We start from the raw sequence: 20,846 nt of genomic DNA, 5'->3' as shown, positions 1-20,846 counted from the left end.
ACACGGTGGCCCTTGTCCCTGTCCCATCCCGCACGCACCCTCCCCGGCCCTCAGTCCATGTGATGGCAGCTGAGGGCTTGCAGCAGAGAAAGCCGGTTGAACTAGGGGTTTCATTCTCGGGCACCTTATCCCCGGGAAGTAAGTAGCCCTTCTGTGACCCATCTACATGGGTTCCTGCTTGTGGGAATATCGGACAGAATAAGGAAACGAACGTGAAACTGGGCTGAGTGGACGAAGATCATTTCTGGAAAGGAGGCTCAGGTGCCCCCTAGAGATGAACTTGTATTCATGGCGCCTCCCCTCTATCCCTCAGATCCTCACGTTCTCTGAATATTGCAGGTCTCTCCCCAGATGGAGGGGGGCGGCAGGGTCTGGGTGGGGAGGAGGGGGGCAGAGGCTGTTCACAGGTGCGGTTCGTCTGCAGGCTGGATGCCCCCTCGTGAGATGCGGGTCTCGGGGACGGAGGCGGGAGGGCCAGGGGAGGGTGAACGGGCCGGAGAGCCCAGAGCCTTGCTGCCTGGAGGTGACTTCGAAAGCTCTACTGACTTAGAGCCATGGTGTGAGCTGTTAGAAGTTGCTTTTAAGGGGGCACCTGGGTGGCTCAGTCGGTTGAGCGCCCAACTCCTGATTTCGGCTCAGGTCATGGTCCCGGGGTCATGAGTTCAAGCCCCGTGTTGGGCTCTGTGCTGACCGTTGAGCCTGCTTGGGATTCTCTCTCTGCCCCTCTGCCCCTCCCCTGCTTGCTCTCTCTCTCTCTCTCTCTCTCTAAAAAAAAAGAAACTTTTAAGAAGGATCCACTTGCTGGGGATCAGGTCTGACTGCCCAGCTCAGGGAAGGGAGAGTCAAAGCTCTGAGGGTGGTTGTCCCAGGAAAGCAGACGTGGCCAGGGAACACCGGTGCCTTCCAGGGAGACGCTGGTGTTTGGAGGGTGGGGAAGAACATTAGGATTCTCGTAATACTGGCAATGGTCTGAGGACTGAGGCTGTCCTCGGCAGGGACGGGCGCAGGCCGACAGGGCGGGGGGCGGGGGAACCACGTAGCCAACAGCTCAAGGGACCCTACGGCGCACTCTGCTTGTCACTCAGACGTTCCGTCGTGGGTCTGTGTTCATATGGGCACACCCGTGTGTGAATGTTTCCTTCGGGTAATTTCTGAAAAGTGGGGTTAGAGTATCAAAGGGTATGTGCCTTACTGACCTTGGCAAGACCCTGGAAGCATGCCGGAATGAGAAACCCCATTTGATGAGAGTGGGGAGAAGCAGGCATTCCCTGTCGCCGGTGGGATTGGAAGATGCCCCCTTTCTGGGAAGGAACGTAGCAGCCCGGCAGGCTTTGACATGTAGCGCGATCCGTGTGCCTGTCCGGTGTTTCCGTTTGGAGTCCGTCCCAAGGAAGTAAAGATGGGCAAAGATGTTTTTGCTAGGGTCTGGGCAGCACTGTATGTGGTGGTGAGAAATGAGCGAAACCCCCCCCCCCAAGTTGTGGTGTCAGGGGACTGGTGGAGTAACACAGGACACGTCTGGGCACCAGAGTGCCCTTCCTTCAACGTCGTGCTGTTCAAGTGTGTTTACGGACGTCGGCGGTCTCCACACAGCGCGTGCGAGTCGAGGCTCCTGGGGCTGAGATGTGCCCGCCGCCCTCAGCTCTGGGCCCCCATTTCCTTATTGAGTCAAGGTCAGTGGCGGGGCTCCATGGGGTCCCTGCGGCCCCTCCTCGGGGCGGATCGGCCTCCACGAGGGCTGATTGATGGCTGGACGGGGTGCCCGTCTCCTGGGCTCCCTTTCCCTGGGTTTTGGGGAAACAGGGACACTTTCCCCTAGCCGTTCCCAGCACTAACATGCAGTGTCCACTCTTCCATCCATGTGGACATCTGGGTCCTGGGGGAGGAGAGACCCGAGGCTCCAGGCTCAGAGCGGTGTGTGGGAAGGGATGCGGGGGCTCCTGGCAGCGTGGGCACTGGCTTCCACGGGCACTTCTGCGGCCCCCCCCCCCCCCGCCGGGACTGATGGACACTCAGCGCTCAGAATTTTATCCGTATGTTCTTATCTCCTCTGTACTTTTTCTAACCTCAGGATTGGGGTCGTCTCTAACCCTCCCCCCCCCCCTTTTTTTTGCTTCTGAGAACGTCTTGATGTTTTCCCTTGAAATCTAAGGAAATAGGTGGTGCCCAGTGCCCACACTCCACAGCGTTGGAGGAATTCTAGGACCCGTGGAGCTTCAGGGGCGTGTGGGGGCGTGAGACCGGGACGTCCAGCGGGACCGGGCCTGTGGGCTGTGGTTTCAGTGCCCGCACATCCCTCCCACTGAGGGAGCGAGGGCTGGGCTGGGCGGTGACCAAGCACGCCTCGGTTGGCCGGGACTCGCTGATCCGCGTGCGGAACGTCTTTCCCAGCAGCACCCGGTAGTAGGCTGGACAGCAAGGTGCGATTCCTCTTGTTCTAGGACAACTTATTGCGAAGACAGGTGGTATAATGTATTTGATAATTTGAATTAAAGTAATAGCAATAATACTAACAGCCATGACCGTTTGTTGAGAAATATAACATATTGTATGTTACCTATTAGACACCATATATCATGCGTTCTGTGCTACATACACGTCAACATCGGTACACCTTACGTGTTACTTATTATTTAGAATATATCGTAGCCAGAGACTAGCAATTGTATCCCTCCTGCCTGAGCTTTCCTCGTTGCTAACTCAAATCCAAATGTGAGTGGTTGGGTTTTGGGGGGCGGTGACGATGGCCGGCAAAACCCTAGCCGTCAATTTCTGATGATCCGTTAGGGTTTTGTGTTTTCAGGATGGGGAAGGCAAGGAAGTGGCCTGAACCCTGGGCCTGGGAAGAGTAATGAGGTGGAGTTATTGGGCTGGTGGGGACTCTCTGGGTCGGGGGCTGGGAGGGGCACTGTGCGTGCAGGTTGGTGGACCCTCCGGGTGGGGGGCTGGGGCGGCCGCTGTGCGTGCAGGTGACGGTCTGGACGGGGGCTGTAAGTGGCCTTGCTGAGACCCGCCTGGAGCAGGGGACAGGGGGCCGGTGCTCACCAGCAGCCAACGTGGGAGCCCAGGGCCCCTCCTTGCTTGGGAGTTGGAAGTTGGGGCACTTCTTGAAGGGTTATTGTAGGGTTCGCTTTGACTGTCACTTCGGTTTCCCTGAGGGCCAGGTGAGATATGCGATGACAGAATTAGGGTTCGGGAGAGACCTCAGTGGGCCTGACTGCTGACAGCCGTGTGGCTCCCAGAACCAGGTCCTGGCCAGGCGTCCCGTGCAGCCATGAGAGGGAGCCGGAGAGTGTCCTACTGGAGAGGAGACGGGGCCTGAGCGTCAGGGCGACCCAGATACTGGCCCATGGGGCGTGTCCGGGGCTGGCGAGACCACACCTGGATTTGTCCGTGGCTCCGAGCGCCCCAGATGCCCCCTTTCTCGGCCCCCCGGGGACCCTCTCCCCTAAGCCCTGCCCTCTTTCCTTCCCTCCCCACCCGGGTGGCCCTGAGCCTCCTCAGCCTCCTTGTCCTGCCTCCAGCCCCTGGAGCCCAGCCGGGAGGCTCCACGACCCCCTCCTCCCCAGAGCCCTCCCGCCGGCCTTCACCCCACCGCCAGATGAGTCTCCCTCCGCGGGAGCATCGGTGGGTGTGCGGCCCTGCGTCTCCCACCCCCGCCAGCTCTCCGTGAAAGCCTGGCCTGTGCGGGCCGTTCTGAGCCAGGCAGGGAGGCGCGGGCGGGGCGGAGACCGCAGGTAGGGCTGTGGCTGCCTCCCCTGCGTGCCACTCCCGGCCCGCCAGCACGCACACGCTCCGCGGACCCGCGCACTGATTTCCAGGCCCGAGTACCCGCCGGGAAGGAGACAAACAGCTGTTTTCCGAGGGTGCTCATGAGCGGCTGACTGCTGTGCTCGTGGTCACCCAGGAGACACGACTGTGCGCAGCAGGGCCCACGCACCCCCGGATGGAGGGCACGGCGTGGCCCCGTGGGCTGGCGTGCTCTTCGGGGCCGGCTGTCCTGTGGGAGGAACCAGGTGTGCTGAGGGCCTGGGCCGCGCAGCCCCTGTGTCGAGAACTCGAGTGTCCGCGAGCTGCGGGCACCTGTCTGTCTTCCCCGGGGGGGCCCTGGGCGCGCTTCCTCGGACCCGGTGCTCCTGGTCCCCGCTGGTCGCAGGGACCGGGTCACCTCTGCGAGCCTCTCCTGGCCCCTGGCATCCCCTAGGACACGCAGGCTCCCACGCCCGTTCCACGCAGACCCTCCAGGAAGGACACGTGGAAGTCTCCACGCTCCCCAGACGCCCGAGACCCCGAGGGGGCCTCCCTCCCCACAGCCGGCTGCCCACGCCGACCGAAGCGCCGTCTCCCGCTCTGTGCCCCGCGGGTGCTCCCATATCCCCAGCCGAGTGATCCCCAGGCACACACGTAGCCTGGTTTGTCTGCCAGTGGCGCGGCCCAGGACGTCCCGGGCCGTCACGTGTTAGCAGAGCTTCTTCGGGGAGCTGTGGGCCACCCAGCGGTTCCCGCAGGGGGCCGCACGCGGACAACTTACAGCCTCCCCTGTGACGTTCCCGTTGGCCAACCTGCCAGGAGGGCTGTCCCCGGCCCTTCGGCCCTTCGGCCCACGCAGCCCTCGGCCTCAGCCACTTTGCTGATTCGCTTCCCTCTCTCTCCCGGTCACCCCTTCTCAACTCCGCTCCTGCGTATCTGCAGCCGTAGGAGTGGCTGGAGAACAGAGGGTCTTTACAGGACTGGCTGCCTCTTCCTCAGAAGGCTACTGTGGTTATAAAGAGCAAAGAAATTGTCTTCCTTTACAGAGTCGAGTTTAACGAGCCAGGAATTCCCCATGTCGCAGGTTGACGTTGTACACGAGGGGCACCGACACGGTGTGCACTTGGGTCGCTGCGTGGGCTCCTTTCCTGGACTCCCCCCGGGAGTTTGCTCACTTCCCCACAAGCCTCGGAGCGTGAGGGTGCCTCATTGCCCCCAGCGGGGTCCCCCCACCTTGTGTGCTGACCATGCCCTCCCTCAGGCCAACCCTTCATGGAGGCACTAAGGATTCTCTCTTCTTTGTTTTTGTTTTTTTAAATGTTTATTTATTTATTTATTTATTTATTTATTTTTTAACATTTATTTATTTTTGAGACAGAGAGAGACAGAGCATGAACGGGGTGGGGGGGGGGCAGAGAGAGAGGGGGAGACACAGAATCGGAAGCAGGCTCCAGGCTCCGAGCTGTCAGCCCAGAGCCTGACGTGGGGCTCGAACTCACGGACCACGAGATCGTGACCTGAGCCGAAGTCGGACGCTTAACCGACTGCGCCACCCAGGCGCCCCAAAATGTTTATTTATTTTTAAGAGAGAGAGAGAGAGAGAGATCGTGAGCTGGGGAGGGGCAGAGAGAGAGGGAGACACAGAATCCGAAGCAGGCTCCAGGTTCCGAGCCGTCAGCCCAGAGCCCGACGCGGGGCTCGAACTCATGAACCTTGAGACCATGACCTGAGCCGAAGTCAGACACTTAACTGACTGAGCCCCCAGGCGCCCCAAGAATGCTCTTTTGTCCTCCTCCTCCACCTTCCTTGTTAAATTAAGGGACTGCATTTTTTTTTTTAACGGAATGGTTTTGTATTTACAGAAGTGAGTGAACAGAAGGGAGAGCTCCCGGGCACTCCCCTGCTGCCCCACAGACTGTCCCTTCTGATCATCGCCGGCTTACCTCACCATCGCGGTACATTTGTTAGCATTCGTGGAACAATTCTGGCACGTTATTGTTGACTCAAGTCCAAGTTTACTGGCAGGTTTTCCCCTAGCGTCTCTTCTCTGCTCCGGAACCCCATCCAGGACACCACGTTCCAGTCCTTAGTCCTCGGGTGTCCTCAGGCCCCTCCTGCTGGTGACAGTTCCCCGGACTCTCCTTGTTTTTGGTGGGCTCGGCGGGTCCGCTCTTTTGCAGCATGTGCCCCTCTGCCGGAATCTACCGGACGCGTTATGCACCATCACACCGGGGCTCTGGGCTCTGCGAGGAAGGTCACGGGCACCGTCGCACTGTCTTCAGATGCCATCGGTGTTAGTGGCACACGGGCTGCCGACCCTGGCCGGGCCACCTGGCCGAGGAGAGCTGTCAGGCTGCCCTGGGAGGTCGCTCCTTCCTGCCCCTCCGCCCGCCGTGGTGTCTGAGCGGGGAGCACGCAGCCGCCATCAGGGGCCTGGGGCCGAGGGTCCTGTCCACCTGCCCGAGGGCAGGGAACGCACGCGAAGCGTTTGCAGTCCTTCCGCGTGGGACGGTTGTCTCTTCTCTTTTTCTCTTTTCTCTTCTCAATAAAGTATCGCTTTATCCCATCACTTACTGATAGCAGGATGGACTCAGCGGTATTTATTTTACGCCCCGGCGTCTCATCCGATACTGCTTCACTGACTTTGTTGCTCAGGTTGTTGGCGCTCCGGCTACGGGGGCTCTCTCAGTCGGTCTCCCGGCCCTTTGACAATCCCGCGTCCGCGCCCTGTGTGTTTCCTCACTTTCCTCGTGGGGCGAGCTGCTCCCTTCGCTTTTTTGCATCCCTGGCCCTGTTCTCAGCTCTCGGTTTTCACAGCGAAACGTGCCTCAGCTGCCCGGGGCCCACAGCAGGTCCAGCTCTCTCCCGTGGCCGCCCGGTGGCTCTGAGCAGGAGTCATTCACTCCTCCTCGTCACTGCACAGGGACTTGGACAGGTGGAGTCGGCAGAGGACCGGAGTCCGAGCCTTCCCCTGCGGGGTGCGGCCACTTCCTTGCAAGTGGGGGGGGGGGTGCCTCCTTAGCCCCCACCTGGAGCAGCCCCCCGCACTACGCTGCCCCCCGAGGGAACGCGGCCGTGGCCCCTCGGCCCGTCCCCGCCAGGACACCGCCCGGCCTCCGGCTCGGCTTGGGCTGTCGGCGGTGCCCCTCCCCACCAGGTAACAGAAACACGCCCTTGGGGGTAACTCCCCAGCAGCCAGCCGTGGCCCCTGAGCTCCTCAGGCAGCTCTGAGCTCTGCTCCCCCCGCCCCCCCCCCCCCCCCCCCCCGCCACCATGGAAAATTGTCCGCTGCGGCCAGGGGGAGGTGTGACCCGTGTTGAGTCGGGGTTACTCACCACAGGATGGCTTTTGGCAGGGGGGGTTTCAGTGACATTCAGCAATGGGAAAAGACACAAGCCTCAGCTGCTCTATTTTTATGAGAGGGCGTGCATATTTATATATCGGCCTCATATTTAAATGTTCCAGTTTGGGCTATGGTTTTTTGAAAAAGTACTATTTTTTTTTCCTTTTTATAGAAACAGAGTTCACTTTGAATTGTGGCAGGTTTTTTTTGTTTGTTTGTTTGTTTTTCAAAGAGAAGTCCGCATTTGAACTGCACGACTGATGGAGTCTGGTCCGTCACAACCACACGAACAGGATTTCAAGAAATCCTACGGGACCCCACCAGAAAGGGAACGGAGGGGTTGTCTGCTGTGTTGCTCACGGCTAAACGTCATTGTCACTGGGGCCTGTGGTCCCGACCACAAACATGTGACCGAGGACACGGATGGGGAGGCTGAGCTGAGTCAGATCTTCCGCTCGCCTTAGCGCTGGCTCTGCAGAGGGCAGCGTGGGCCCCACTCCCGGGCCTGACTCCACAGGGTCTGACTCCCGGGGCCGGGGAGTGTGGGCCGTGCGTCGCTGAGCCCACCAGGAGGGTGGGCGTTAAACGCTTCCGCGGCCCCAGTTGGGGGCCAGACCCTCGCTCGCGTTGAGCTCGGGAGGATGAACTCGGGTCTTTGGATGCTGGGGCGAAGAAAAACACCCCGTGGAAGTCCACGTTCCGTGGACCGGCTCCCCGACGTCCGGGCCCCACGTCCCGCGCTCACACTCGCCATGGATGGGCCCGCGGTCGCCCTACTAAGTGCCCACGGTTGCGGCGTGGCTCCGCGTGCCGGGCACTGTCTCAAGTACGCTGCGGGTTTGTGTGACCCCACTGGAGCCTCGTCCCCGCGTCCCCGCGTCCCCGCGAGCAGGTGACGTCGCACTCCTCCATCCGCAGACCACCGAGCAGGGGCTCGGGGAGGTCAGTGAGCCGTGGGGCTGGGGTCAGAGCCTTCACCTGCCCCCCCGTAACCACGGGTCCCGGCGCAGGAACCAGAAGACCTAGAGCGCGGTCCCGTGTCTGCCACTAACTGGCCGGCTCGGCGGGAGCAAAGCCACTGGCCACGTGTGACCCCCCGATGCCCTGTGGGTCACGGGGAGCCGACTGCCCCTGCCCCGTGCCCGTCAGGCTGCTCTGAAAACACACGTGTGTGCACGTGACGTGTCCCCGCTGCCAGTGGTGACGGGCCTCCGTCAAAATGTCCCCTCTGGAGGCACGTCGTGGTCTCCAGGGGACGCTCCCACGTACCGTCCCCGGGGCAGGCCTGCGGGTGCAGCAGGAGAGGTGGCACCTGCCGTGGGCGCCGCCGGGCCCTCGTGCCCCGGAGCTGGTCGGGGGAGGCTCCATGGCTCATCCTCTGGACCTCACCCGCAGTCAGACTCTGAACTTGCCCTCCTCCCAGCGGGACGAGACTGGGATGAGCCCACCCAGTCCCGGAAGCAGGCTGTCCTCCTGTCCCAGCCTCCCTGGCGGGAGTTCGTATCTCCGGCAGCCTGTGTCCCCGCCACGGGGCCAGTGCCCACACTGCCCTCGCCAAGCCACCCTCCACCCGGCCACGTAGACCCCTGCCCGTCCCCGTGTGTGGCCCACCCCCTTGCAGGGCAGCCCCGTCACCCTGGCTGCCGCCTTCCCCAGCCTCACCTCACACCTGCCCCCGCCAGCCTCGCTCAGGGGCTCAGGGGGGCTCAGGGGGCCCCCGCCAGCCTCGCTGGGGGGCTCAGGGGGCCCCCGCCAGCCTCGCTCAGGGGCTCGGGGGGGCTCAGGGGGCCCCCGCCAGCCTCGCTCCCTGCCCCGCCTACCCTGACCCTCCCCCGGAGCTCTGTTCTGGCGACGCTCTTCCAGAAAAACCTCTGTTCCCCTCACCCCTACTAGGGGCTTCTCCTGGAGCTCCCCCTCCGCCCCCCTTGGACTTTGTACTTCTCCCCTCCGTGAGGGCAGGGACTTGAATGGCTAGGTCCTCGTGCCTGGTTAGCGCCGGCAGGAGGGATGTTCTCGGCTGGGTGGGTGACCACGGGGCCGGGCACGCGGTGGCCGGGCCTCTGGTTGGACCCTGCTCGTGCTCCCCGAGGCCGTGTGGGGTGCTCCACCCCCTCTCGGGGGCCACCCGCACCCTGACCCTCCCACCCGTCACCAAGCCTGCAGGCTGGCCCTACACAGCAGCGCGAGCACAGACCGGGCCCGCGAGCAGCAGAGGTGAAAGGTGCCCGAGTGGGTGCCCGCTGGCCCCGCGGGTCGGGCTCGGGGAGGAGTCTGAGCGGCTCTCCTCCTTTCCTGGCGGACTCGGGGTAAATGGCCATCGCTGGCCGGCACACAGATAGAAGAAACCAGCTGAAAATCCACCCGCTCCCCTGAGGCAGAAAACCATCGGACTTTACCACATTCACTTGAGCGAAGAAAACGTCAGGTTTGCTCAGAACAGGATAGAAAAGTGCGTCCCCTCCCGTGTGTGCAGTTGCAGCCACGTGACGCGTGACCTCCTGCCTTGGGGCGGATTCCTCCCTTAACACGGGTGCCACGGAGGAAGAGCCACGGCCGTGGTACCCGCAGCCTGGATTCTACTGGGACAGGCCTGAGGGGGACGGGCGAGGACAGACGGGACAACGCCTCCTGCGCCTCCTGCCCGAGACACTCCGTGGGCATTTGCTGTGAGCGGTAACCTCTCTCGTGTCTTGCCACGGACCTGTGAGGAATATAAATGCTGGTGGATGGGAGCAGCGCCCCAGCGGACTTCGTGGACAGAAATGTAATTCTTATGGAATGCAAACCAACAAACAAACTCAGCAAAATTCTCCGCAGTCTAGAATCTTCTGGGAAAGTGTTGCCCTAAATTACGGAGTCTGTTCATCGAGATGAAAGTCTGTGTCTCGGGACATAATTATTATTTTAACCATTTTGGAAGGAAACGATTCTCCCTGAAGGCTGAGCTCCTTGAAGGCAGAGTTGTGTCTGACTCCCCACATCAGCCGTGGGGCCCGGCTGTCAGGATTGTCTTGCTGACACCTCTTTCTCGTTTTCTTCCTTTCTCCCAGAACCTCCGCGCTGTCGGGGGCTTTCCTGGGACCCCTCCTTTCCCCCTTCTCCTTGCGCATTGAAACAGTCAGTGAGATATGAGCAAGATTAGGTAAACCTTCCATGAGAGCTGTTTCAAAGAGGTCAATTCAGGTGGGAAGTATGCCTCCCTGCCCCCAACACTTCCCTTTCCTCCTCCCTGATGACTGGAATTTAGATGTGATGACTGGAATTGCAGCAGCCATCTTGTGATCACGAGGTGACTTTGAGGCTGGAAGCCACGTGCTAAGAATGGTGAACAAGAAAGATAGAAGGTTACCGACGAAATCAAGAGCCACCCCAGTCTTGGACTCCCTACCTCCGGGTTTCCTGTTATGTTGAAAAAACTGCCTCCCCCCACCCCGCCCCGCCAGGCTTGGTTCAACTGCTTTTGTTTGGGGTCCTTGCAACTAGTGGCCAAAGCAATGGCTAACTAACGTGCTCGCAAAGAGCCTGACGTAGAGGAGGGACTTGGTGAAAGACCGGATCGATGCACGGTATGGTCTTGTAATGAGCCCTCAAGACCTTGAGGGATGCAAGGCTATTTGTCTTGTAACGTGATGGCCCAGATTTCGCACTGACTCCTCGTTCACGATCTTTCCCGTCGGGACTTTCCGGCCCGTTGGGTGCCACTTTCCAGCCTGTGCTGTTGGCACATTCCTCCGCCCGCTTCTAGTTTGTTCCTTCTGATCTGCTATGAGTTTAGAAACCCTACCTCTGATTGTGTTGGGGCTGCATGTTGAGGAAGAGCACAGGGGCTCCGAGTGAGGTGGACCGAGAGGCTTGCCTTCGAATGTGGGTGAGGAAAATGCTCCTGTGGGTGAACTGTGTTTCGTTTGGGCTGCTCAGAAGCCTTTGTAGTCATTTCCCCCTTTGGCCACATTTCAGACCCGCCAGTTTGCTGCAGAGGTGGCTCTAGAAGGGTGTGAATTCTGAGAGCTGCCGCCCAAGCTTCTGAGAGCCCGTGCGGGGGGGGGGGGGGGGGGGGTCAGCGTCGTGAACAAATAAATACTCAGTGAGGCTTTGAGCTCCCGTCAGCCGGGCCGACTTTGGAACTAGATTGAAGTTCTAATGAGATAGGTGGCTTAAGTCACTGGTGGTTTTCAGGCCTTTCTTCTTTGTGTGCTTTGAAGGGTCCTGCTGAATTATTCGCTAAAAACAGTTCCAGAGCAGAGACGGATCTAGAAAGAGGCCATGACACGGACAGGAGGCGTTGACACAGGAGAGTGAAGAGTGAATGAAGCAGAGCCACGAAGACTAACGTGGACATTTCCTAATTGGTCCCAAGTGTGCTTCCACTGACCCCTCCCATTTAGCCCCGAGGGCTCCAGTAAGGAGACCGTGCAGGCAGGGCCCTCCTCCACAGGCGGGGCTGAAGGAGTCCCAGGCCCACGCTAAGGAGGCCCGGGTGCTTGCGGGAGGAAACCGAAGATACGGTGTTGTCGGGAGATGCCTGGGCACTTCTTACGGGGTGGAGACAGGTAGTGACCGGTGCCGGGCGGGTCACGAGGCGTGTGCTTGGCATAGCGCGAGCGCCCCTGTCCTTCGCATGTTTCAGTAATGCTGGGGTTCTAGACGCCGATGCCAGTAGGGGTCCGTGTGCAGCGTCAGAAGGGGGAAGCAGGGCCCCAAGAATGATACGGGCCAGAGACACAGGGAGACTCCTGCTCAGCACGTGGGGTGTGTGCGTGTGCATGCACACGTGTGTGCACGTGGATGGGTGTGTGTGCATGTGCGTACATGTGAGTGTGTGTGTGTGTGTGCTTGAACACAGTCGGTGGCATGGACCCAGGCCAGGAAAGGGATCAGACGCAGTTCCTAAGTAGGACGATCAGATCTCTCAGGGTGGGGATCTTGGGGCCTAAAACTTCAGACTTTGGCCCACTCACCACTCACTGCAGGCCAGCAGCGGGAGGTACCAGAGCGTGGCCTCACCTGCTGTGGCTCCTGCCTGCACATGTGTCCCTTTGGTTGGGGGCCCTGTGGAGAAGGAGTGGAGCAAGTATTTAATTAGATTTTACTTCATCTGATTATAGGCCAATGTCTTCTTGGTAATCGTTTCATTCAAAAATTAAGACAAATTAAAAAAAAATTTTAATGTTTATTTATTTTTGAGAGAGAGAGAGAGAGACCATAAGTGGGGGAAGGGTAGAGAGAGAGGGAGACACAGAATCGGAAGCAGGCTCCAGGCTCTGAACTGTCAGCACAGAGCCCGACGCGGGGCTCGAACCCACGAACCGTGAGATCATGACCTGAGCCGAAGTTGGACGCTCAACTGACTGAGCCACCCAGGAGCCCCTTAAAATTAAAACAGATTTTTAATGTTTGTTTATTTCTGAGAGAGAGAGAGAGAGACAGAGCACGAGTGGAAGAAGGGCAGAGAGAGAGAGGGAGACACAGAATCCAAAGCAGGCTCCAGGCTCCGAGCTGTCACCACAGAGCCTGACACGGGGCTCGAACTCACAAACTGAACTGCGAGATCATGACCTGGGCCGACGGACACTCAACCGACTGAGCCGCCCAGGCGCCCCATCATTCAAAAATGTTTAAATTACAGAGGTTTTCATGTGTGACGCAGACCTTTTAAGCAGTTCAGAAGCTAGTGCAGTAAACAGTGAAAATCTCCTGTTTCTCCTCTACTCCCCCTCCCGGTGCACAGTGAACCCTTATGTGGAGTCAGACCTACGCTTCCAGACCTTTCCCTGGGCAAACACACACACACACACACACACACACACACACACACACACGGACGCAGTGAGATGATCCTGTATGTATGCTAACCTACAACTGAAGAAACCTCAGTCTATCGTGGTTATCTTTCCGTGTTGATACATGTATATTTAATTCATTCCTTTCTTATCCGCTCTGTCCTGGTCCACTGTGTGGATCGTTGGTAATTTGTCAAGTCTCCCCTTATCAGAAGGCATCAGATGGTCTCCGGTGTTCTGCCGTTAGAGACAAATTAACGAGGGCGTGAGCAGTGAGGTGAGCGACCGGCACTTCTGTAGGACACGGTCCTGGAGGAGGGTCACCGGATCGGAGGGTGTCCCGGCCACGGCCGATCGACAGGCACCGTCGCAGTTCCCTCCCCACAGCGTCTGTGCCCTTGTTCCAACGAGCAAGCGTAACGAGTAGCAAGCCCTAGCGCGAGCCCCACGCCGAATGCCTGTCCCCTCTCCTTCCCCACGCCCCTTGTTGGCCGCCAGTTTGACCTTTGCCGTCACCACCAGCAGCAGCCAGCCCCGCGTGTCGACACGTCTGAGGAGTGCAGGCTCCGTGTCCCAAGGGAGTCTGCCCCACGTGGCCTGCCCCTCGTGTTCCTCCGGACGCCGTCCTTGACGTGCCCGCAGACCCTGCTGCCCCCCACCCCTGCTTCCACCGCGGTACCCACCGCACCCGAAGCCGCTCCTTGGGGTCTTTACCTGTTTTTCCCAGGAAGTCGGGGACGGAGTGCCGGCCCCCCGAGTGTGGCGCCCGCTGTCGAACGGTCCGATGATGACTTCCGGGTACTTCTCGGTTCACATTGGTGTTTTCTGGGCGCCCCCAGCCCACCCTGAGGCTGGTGGGTGTTCGGGCCAGGCCGGTTGATCCGCTCAGTCGTTCTCAGGAACGTGAGCCAGAACGGGCAGCCCAGCGGCACACGGGGGCGAAGAGGTGGCCGTGGGGGCTGGGCGGGGGTCAGCTAGTGTTGTGTGTTCACAGACAAAAGTCGAAACCGTGTGGGTTCTTTGGGGTGCGAGGAGAAGAGTTCCCAGGGAGCGACCTGACAGGAAAGGTCAGACGTCGGGGGGCTCCTGGCATAGTCAGGGGGACTTCCTGGAGGAAGGGGACTCGGGCGTCAGGCAGGTGCAGGTTTGAGTCCCAGCTCTGCCACTTATAAGCTGCGTGCCCCTGAGCCTGATATTTAATAAGCAGTGCCCCCGCACCCCCCGCCCCCGGTATGGCGCGCTGGGCGCTGAGAAGGGAGTGGGAGTGTGTCTTTTCTCTGCTCAGCACCCTTCAAACAATTAGCCGTGTAAATAGAATTGCTTATCTACTCTCTCCTCTAGAAGGGCCTAAAAGACTGGCAGAGATGCGTCGGTACTCCTGAAACTCCTTCTCCAGACCCAGCACGCCCGGCGCCCGTCTCCCGGTCCTCCGACCCCGTGTCCCGGTGGTCCCCGGAGGGCGGCCCTGGGGTCCAGTGTTGTGCGGGTGCAGCTGACGAGCCCAGGCACAGAGGGCCCTGTCAGCTCACCCCTCGTCGTTAGTGAGCATTGACAGTCTCGCTTTTAATATTCTGGTCGTGCTGGTTGCCTTACAGTGAGCTCGTAGAGGTCAGAAACTCTTACGTACTCACTCTGACAACGTTTTTGCTCCTAGATAAATCCTTTGCTGCCACGTTCCATCTTTATTGGGTGAGATCCTCCTGGTCGTCGTCTCAGCTTGGTGGTTGGTGTATCTTGGGTCCTCATTCCTCTGTCCGGAGACGCCTCCTCGAAGGTGGTTGCTGCAGCCGGGACGATGGTTCCTCACCGTCTTTGCCCCCTTCCTCGGGACGGGAGGCCCCCCCAGGGCCCCCCCAGCGTGCCCCCCCCCACGCCTACGGCGTGCTAAGCAGAGTGAGATGCTCTCAGGAGGTGGCCGTTCCTCTTTACGTGTCCAGCCTGAGACTGTGGCCCTTCTTGGCTTCCGCGGTATCTGCTCTCGAGCGGAGTTGCAAGAGCTTTTTGTCCACGTGAAGTCTTCCATTCGCAGAAGCTGCCGTCCGGGAGGCCGTGGGCCGCCTGGAATGTTTACTGAGACTCAGTCATTGCCCCAAGGGTGGCCCGAGCACACACACCGCCACGGCTTGTCGTCTCCAAAGCGGAAGCGGGGGAGTCGGGCAGCGTCAGAGCACAGCCCTCCCCGGCTCAGGGGGCGGAGGCGGAGAGATCTCTCAGTCTCCCTGACTGCGGAGCGGAGCTCAGCCTCAAGCCCCAGGGACAGAAACGAGCACACTCGCAAAGGTCTGAGCAGCCGCGGTCCAACAGAGAGCGTTCCGGAATCGGCAGGAAACGCGTTTGCTCGAGAGCACCCGTCCTCCGGGCAGGCGTTCGTGGTTCCCACACGCTGCTCGCTGACCGTTCGCTTTTGGCCCCTTCCCAGCCCTGCGTAAATAAAGACGGTTTATCGCGTGAGACGCGGGACTTTCCCTTCATAAATCGCAAGAAGGGAGTAACGGGAATACGACGAGAGGCCGATTGTCTGGGAGAGGCATGGAGTCACCTAACAGCACGGCCGCGAGCCGTAAAGGGAGGAGTTGGCCTCAGAACTGTCTGAGGGCACTCTCTGGGGTGATGGAAATGTCCTGTGCTGTATGCTGTCCGGTGTGGTGGTCGTCGAGCACCTGAGAGGCGGCCAGCGCGACACAGGCCCTGCGTTTTTGACTGCGTGGACTGTTGGCGAATCTTACGTGGCCGCACGTGGCCAGACGGCGTGGCTCCGAGCCACGGAGCCGCAGTGTCGCTCCCTCAGCTGTTACTCAGGGGAAGTTCTCCGGGCAGCCTCCACCTGCCCCATGGGAGCTGACCGCGTGCGCCTGGTGCGGGTCACAGGCCACGGCCCCGCTATGCAGAGAGGTTAAAGTGTCTGGGGGCCGAAGGACGAGGAAAGAGATGGGCTGGTGAGTGTGGAAGGTACCAGAACACCGGTGCGCACAGCAGGACCCTGAGGGTATCTGAGGGGCGCTGGGAGGGCTGCACAGAAGCGTGACGTGTAACCTCGTGTTTGGGAAGTGCTCCTGGAGTCCTGGGCCTGGTGCTCGCGGTCCGAAGGGACCCGGAAGCTGCGGCTGTAGCCCGCCCCCCTTTGACCCGCTTTGTGACTTTTCATCAACGTCCGCAGACCGTACAAACGCTTTTGTCTGTTTTGGTGTCATCCACAAGCCCATTGACCCAACACCGACAGGAGGCGCGCTTTTCCCGCCGATGAGCCCCGCGCGCTCAGTGTCTCCTGGTCAGCAAGAAGGCCCGGGGGGCAAAGTGGTGTCACTGGGAACGCAGATGGGGTCTCCAAAGCAGGGTGCGAGTAGGTGGGCTTCAACAGAGAACAGATGCAGGGCGGCACACGGCGTCGGTTCCCTCCACACGGCGCGTCCAGTCATCCGCGGAGGTTTCAGGGGTTGGGAGTGGGGGCCGGGGGGAGAGCAAGAGGCAGAAAGGAGGGTCCGAATGGGGTAGAAGGAACCGCGCAGGCAGGTCTTCTGCACTGATTATTCCTCTGACTGTCCTCACCTCTAGAACAGGGAGCCTACACGTGCCTACTTCGGAGGGTCGCAGGGAGGAATAAATGAGAAAACGCCGAGTGTTCTATCGCAGTGCCTGGCATACAGTAAGGGCTCGATGCAGGGTGGTTTTATTATTATTCTTGCAGGTGCTGAGGGAAATGCAGCGTAAAACAGTGTTGGCGGATCGCTCCGCACCTGCCGAATAGACACCTGGGACCCCTGCTGCCCGGCACACGCGCAGATCGTAACCCGGCGTGCTTTGCGGGAAGAGCAGCGTGGCAGTGCAGAAGGGCCAGAGCCAGCAAACACGGTGACGAGCTCCGAGCCAGGACTCCCGAGGACGCCCAGGGTCCCCAGTGAGATGGGCCCTCACCCGCCAGGTGCTTCCGCAGTGTAGAGTCAGAAGCAGGCTTACCAACCGTCAAATGAGACGTGTTCCGCCCTCCCTCCTGACAGACTTGCGCAGCACTTAGAAGGCCAGGCTCGGGTGTGAAGTTCTCAGACTCTGGCCCCCAGGCCCATCCTGTCCCCGGCTCCTGGGTCACCTGGCATCGGGAGCGACCTCGTGTGGCTGCGTGTGGGCAGCCCGGCTCCCACGTGCCGACTCGGTCCGCTGACCCAGGGCGCCTCGGCCACCCCTCACGTCCACGTCTGTGCCTACTGCTGGTGAGAATGGACCTCAGGAGGAGAGATCCAGAACGCACATCTGGAGATGAGCTCGGGGCCGCTGGGGCAGGGGCTCCTGGGAGGGTCCCAGGTCCCTGGAAGAAGGGCTGTGGACTTGAAGTGGGCAGGCCCCTTTGGGGACTCGTCATCACGTGGGGAGGGACGCGGCCAGAAGGGGCCGGGGGAACGGTCTTGCCTGATCTGAGTGTGGCTTTGCTTTGATCATTTCCTTAGAACGTCTCCGAGGAAGGTAAAGGGGGAGAGTTCGGCAGGATTGAAGAACCCAGGGCACTGCCGTATATCTGACATTGGGGAAAACACACAAACAAAAACAACCCAGTGCCCGAAAGGAGGACGTGTTAAGACAGACATGGGGAAGCTATTCAGGGAGATCGTCCACTACCGGTGCCACTGGGGAGTACCGACACGGCAACATGGGGTGATGTACGTGCAGGTGTAAGACAGCTGTGGGAACATCTGTACCCCAGGGGAGGCCTGGGAGCCGGTCTGCAGACGTGACGACAGCTGCCCACAGGAGGGTCTGGGAGATTTCTTCCCCGGGCTGTCTACTGTGGCTGGGGAGAGGCAAAGACTTCGGGGTCTGGAGGTGGGGCCCCGTGGGCAGGAGCCAGCTGGTTGCGGGGGTCGAGGGGCTGGTTGTGGCATCTTGCGGCTGGTTGCTGGGTCCTGCGCCTGGTTGCGGGGTCCTGTGCCTGGTTGCGGGGTGGGGCGGCTGGTTGCGGGGTCCGGCGGCCGGTTGTGGGGTCCTGCGGCTGGGTGTGGGGGTCCGGCAGGCTGGTTGTGGGGTCCGGCGGCTGGTTGTGGGGTCCGGCAGCTGGTTGCGGGGTCCGGCGGCTGGTTGCGGGGTCCGGCGGCTGGTTGTGGGGTCCTGCGGCTGGGTGCAGGGGTCCGGCAGGCTGGTTGTGGGGTCCGGCGGCTGGTTGCGGGGTCCGGCGGCTGGTTGCGGGGTCCGGCGGCTGGTTGCGGGGTTCGGCAGCTGGTTGTTGGGTCCTATGGCTGGATGCAGGGTCCGGCAGGCTGGGTACGGGGGTCCGGCGGCGGGGTGTGGGGTCCGGCGGCTGCGATGTGGGGTTCGGCGGCTGGTTGTTGGGTCCTATGGCTGGATGCGGGGTCTGGCAGGCTGGGTACGGGGGTCCGGCGGCGGGGTGTGGGGTCCGGCGGCTGGATGTGGGTTTCGGCGGCTGGTTGCGGGGTCCGGCGGCTGGGTGCAGGGGTCCGGCGGCTGGTTGTTGGGTCCTATGGCTGGATGCGGGGTCCCGCAGGCTGGGTACGGGGGTCTGGCGGGGGGGTGTGGGGTCCGGCGGCTGGTTGCGGGGTCCGGCGGCTGGTTGCGGGGTCCGGCGGCTGGTTGTGGGGTCCTGCGGCTGGGTGCAGGGGTCCGGCAGGCTGGTTGTGGGGTCTGGCGGCTGGTTGCGGGGTTCGGCAGCTGGTTGTTGGGTCCTATGGCTGGATGCAGGGTCCGGCAGGCTGGGTACGGGGGTCCGGCGGCGGGGTGTGGGGTCCGGCGGCTGGGATGCGGGGTCCGGCGGCTGGTTGTTGGGTCCTATGGCTGGATGCGGGGTCCCGCAGGCTGGGTACGGGGGTCCGGCGGGGGGGTGTGGGGTCCGGCGGCTGGATGTGGGTTTCGGCGGCTGGTTGCGGGGTCCGGCGGCTGGTTGTTGGGTCCTGTGGCTGGATGCGGGGTCCGGCAGGCTGGAGCGGCTGGTCGCGTCGCTGGTTTTGCGCACTCTGCTCACGGCTGCCGGGAGGCACAGACAAGCGTCTGTGGGCAGCCACTCGGGAGCCGAGGAAGCACTTCAGGCCTTCGGCCCGCTCGGCGCAGGGGGAGGCGTCGTGAGTCCCCCGGGGACCCCGTTCGGCCCCGCGCCTCCCCCGGATGCCGGCCCGCGCCACCAGCCGTGCCTTGGAGCCTGCCGTGGAGCCTCACGCTGCTCTCTGCCGCACTGACTGAGCGCTTACCGTGCGTGCGCCGGTCCGAATGAATGTGCCCGTGTCAGAGCCCCGCAGCCGTGGTGAGAGCGAGCCTGGGCACCGCAGGCCGGCGGGGAGCAGCGGCCCCACGTCGCACACCTGGGAGGGAGAAGCGGGGCTTGGAGCTGCAGGTTCCAGCTGTGCGGATTCACCCGGAAACCAAGAGGCAGATGCCCCAGCGCCCCTTCGTCTGGAGGCTGGAGGCGGTCGGGGCTCACCCCCCGCGCCGCGTCCCCGCGGACCTCAGACGGGTCAGGCGGTTAAATGCGAAACCCACCGGGCGCCTGGGCGGCTCAGTCGGTCGAGCGTCTGACTTCAGCTCGGGTCACGATCTCAGTTTGTGGGATCGAGCCCCGCGTGTGGCTCTGTGCTGACAGCTTTGCACCCTCTCTCTCCCTGTCTCTCTGCCCCCCTCAAAATAAACGTTAAATGCGAAACCTACCAAGCAAACCGTGGAACAAGCAGAAGAAAAAGCAAAGGCCTGCCCGCTCTTGGACAGGGCCTCTTCCTGGAACCCCGTCTTCTGCACACCTTCCCCTGTCGGTGTCCCGGGACACCAAGGCTGCTGGCCTGCCTCCTACATCTCCGGCCAGCCTCCCAGGCCAGCTCCCTGTGCCCAGCCTCTGCATGATGGAGCCCTGGGGCCTCAGTTTCCCACTTCTTCTCTTTCGTACTTTCTTCCTATGTGGTCCTCGGGGCTCTGGCCTTTGTCATTATTACTGCTGCCAACGCCTACCCCCAATGCCTGTGACTCCAGCCCTGACCGCCAGCCTGCAGACGCTTAAATATTCTCCATGGAGAGACAGGAGGAGTGACAGAGGAGAGGAGGATAAGGTGTGTGTGTGAGTCCGTGTGCCTGTGCAGCTCCTGTGTTTGAAAATAACTCAAGTTGGGGCGCCTGGGTGGCTCAGTTGGTTGAACTTCTGACTTCGGCTCACGTCATGATCTCATGGTTCATGGGTTCGAGCCCTGCGTCAGGCTCTGTGCTGACAGCTCAGGGCCCGGAGCCTGCTTCAGATTCTGGGTCTCCTTCTCTCTCTGCCCCTCCCCTGCTCTCTCTCTCTCTGTCTCTCTCTCTCAAAAATAAACAAACATTAAAAAATTTTAAAAATTAAAAAAGAAAAAGAAAATTCTCAGAGGAGAAAATGTGATTAGTAATCAAACACAGGAAGACGTTCAGTCTCAGCCAGAATCAAAGCAGCAGGAGACAAGACGAGGAGACACAGAGTCACCTACAAGATGGGCAGAGACCCCGGATGGCGAGGGAGGCCCTGGGGGAGGCCAAGAGCAGCAGGCGGCTTCCCAGCTGGAAGCCGTGTGCAGCCTTCGGCCCAGAAATACACCTGTGACACACTCAACAGAAATCCTACCGTCCACCCAAAAGCAGGTTTTCTAGAAATCACCCAATTTAGAAGCAGGTTAAATTAATCCCTGATAAATCTGTTAGAATTTGGAATTTCCCTGATGACGATAACAGCCACTCAGGCACTTGCTGTGTGGCTCGTCCTGCAGATTGGGGCCCGTCCCTGGGAAATCCTGGTGCGGTCGGGCTGCGGTGGTGCCCAGGAATCTGTATTTCAGAAAGACGCTTTAGGCGATTCCTATCTTGAGGCCACTTTGGAAAATACTGAGGAAATAAAATGATGTCATTAAAACTGACGTTTACTCAGGGGCGTCTGGGCGGCTCAGTCGGTTAAGCGTCTGACTTTGGCTCAGGTCATGATCTCGTGGTTCGTGAGTTCGAGCCCCTCTGTGCTGACAGCTCAGAGCCCGGAG

At 60.7% G+C, this 20,846-nt stretch overlaps 1 long non-coding RNA gene across 1 annotated transcript in view; it reads left to right on the top strand.

Moving 5' to 3' along the window:
- Positions 1 to 20,846, top strand: part of LOC122239177 — a 32,139-nt gene that overhangs the window by 10,235 nt on the left and 1,058 nt on the right. The gene's annotated exons all lie outside the window — the stretch shown is intronic.

The sequence above is a fragment of the Panthera tigris genome, chromosome B3 (genome assembly GCF_018350195.1).
Source record: "Panthera tigris isolate Pti1 chromosome B3, P.tigris_Pti1_mat1.1, whole genome shotgun sequence".
NCBI classification, from domain to species: Eukaryota; Metazoa; Chordata; class Mammalia; order Carnivora; family Felidae; genus Panthera; species Panthera tigris.
This window is presented reverse-complemented; position numbering and strand designations above follow the sequence as displayed.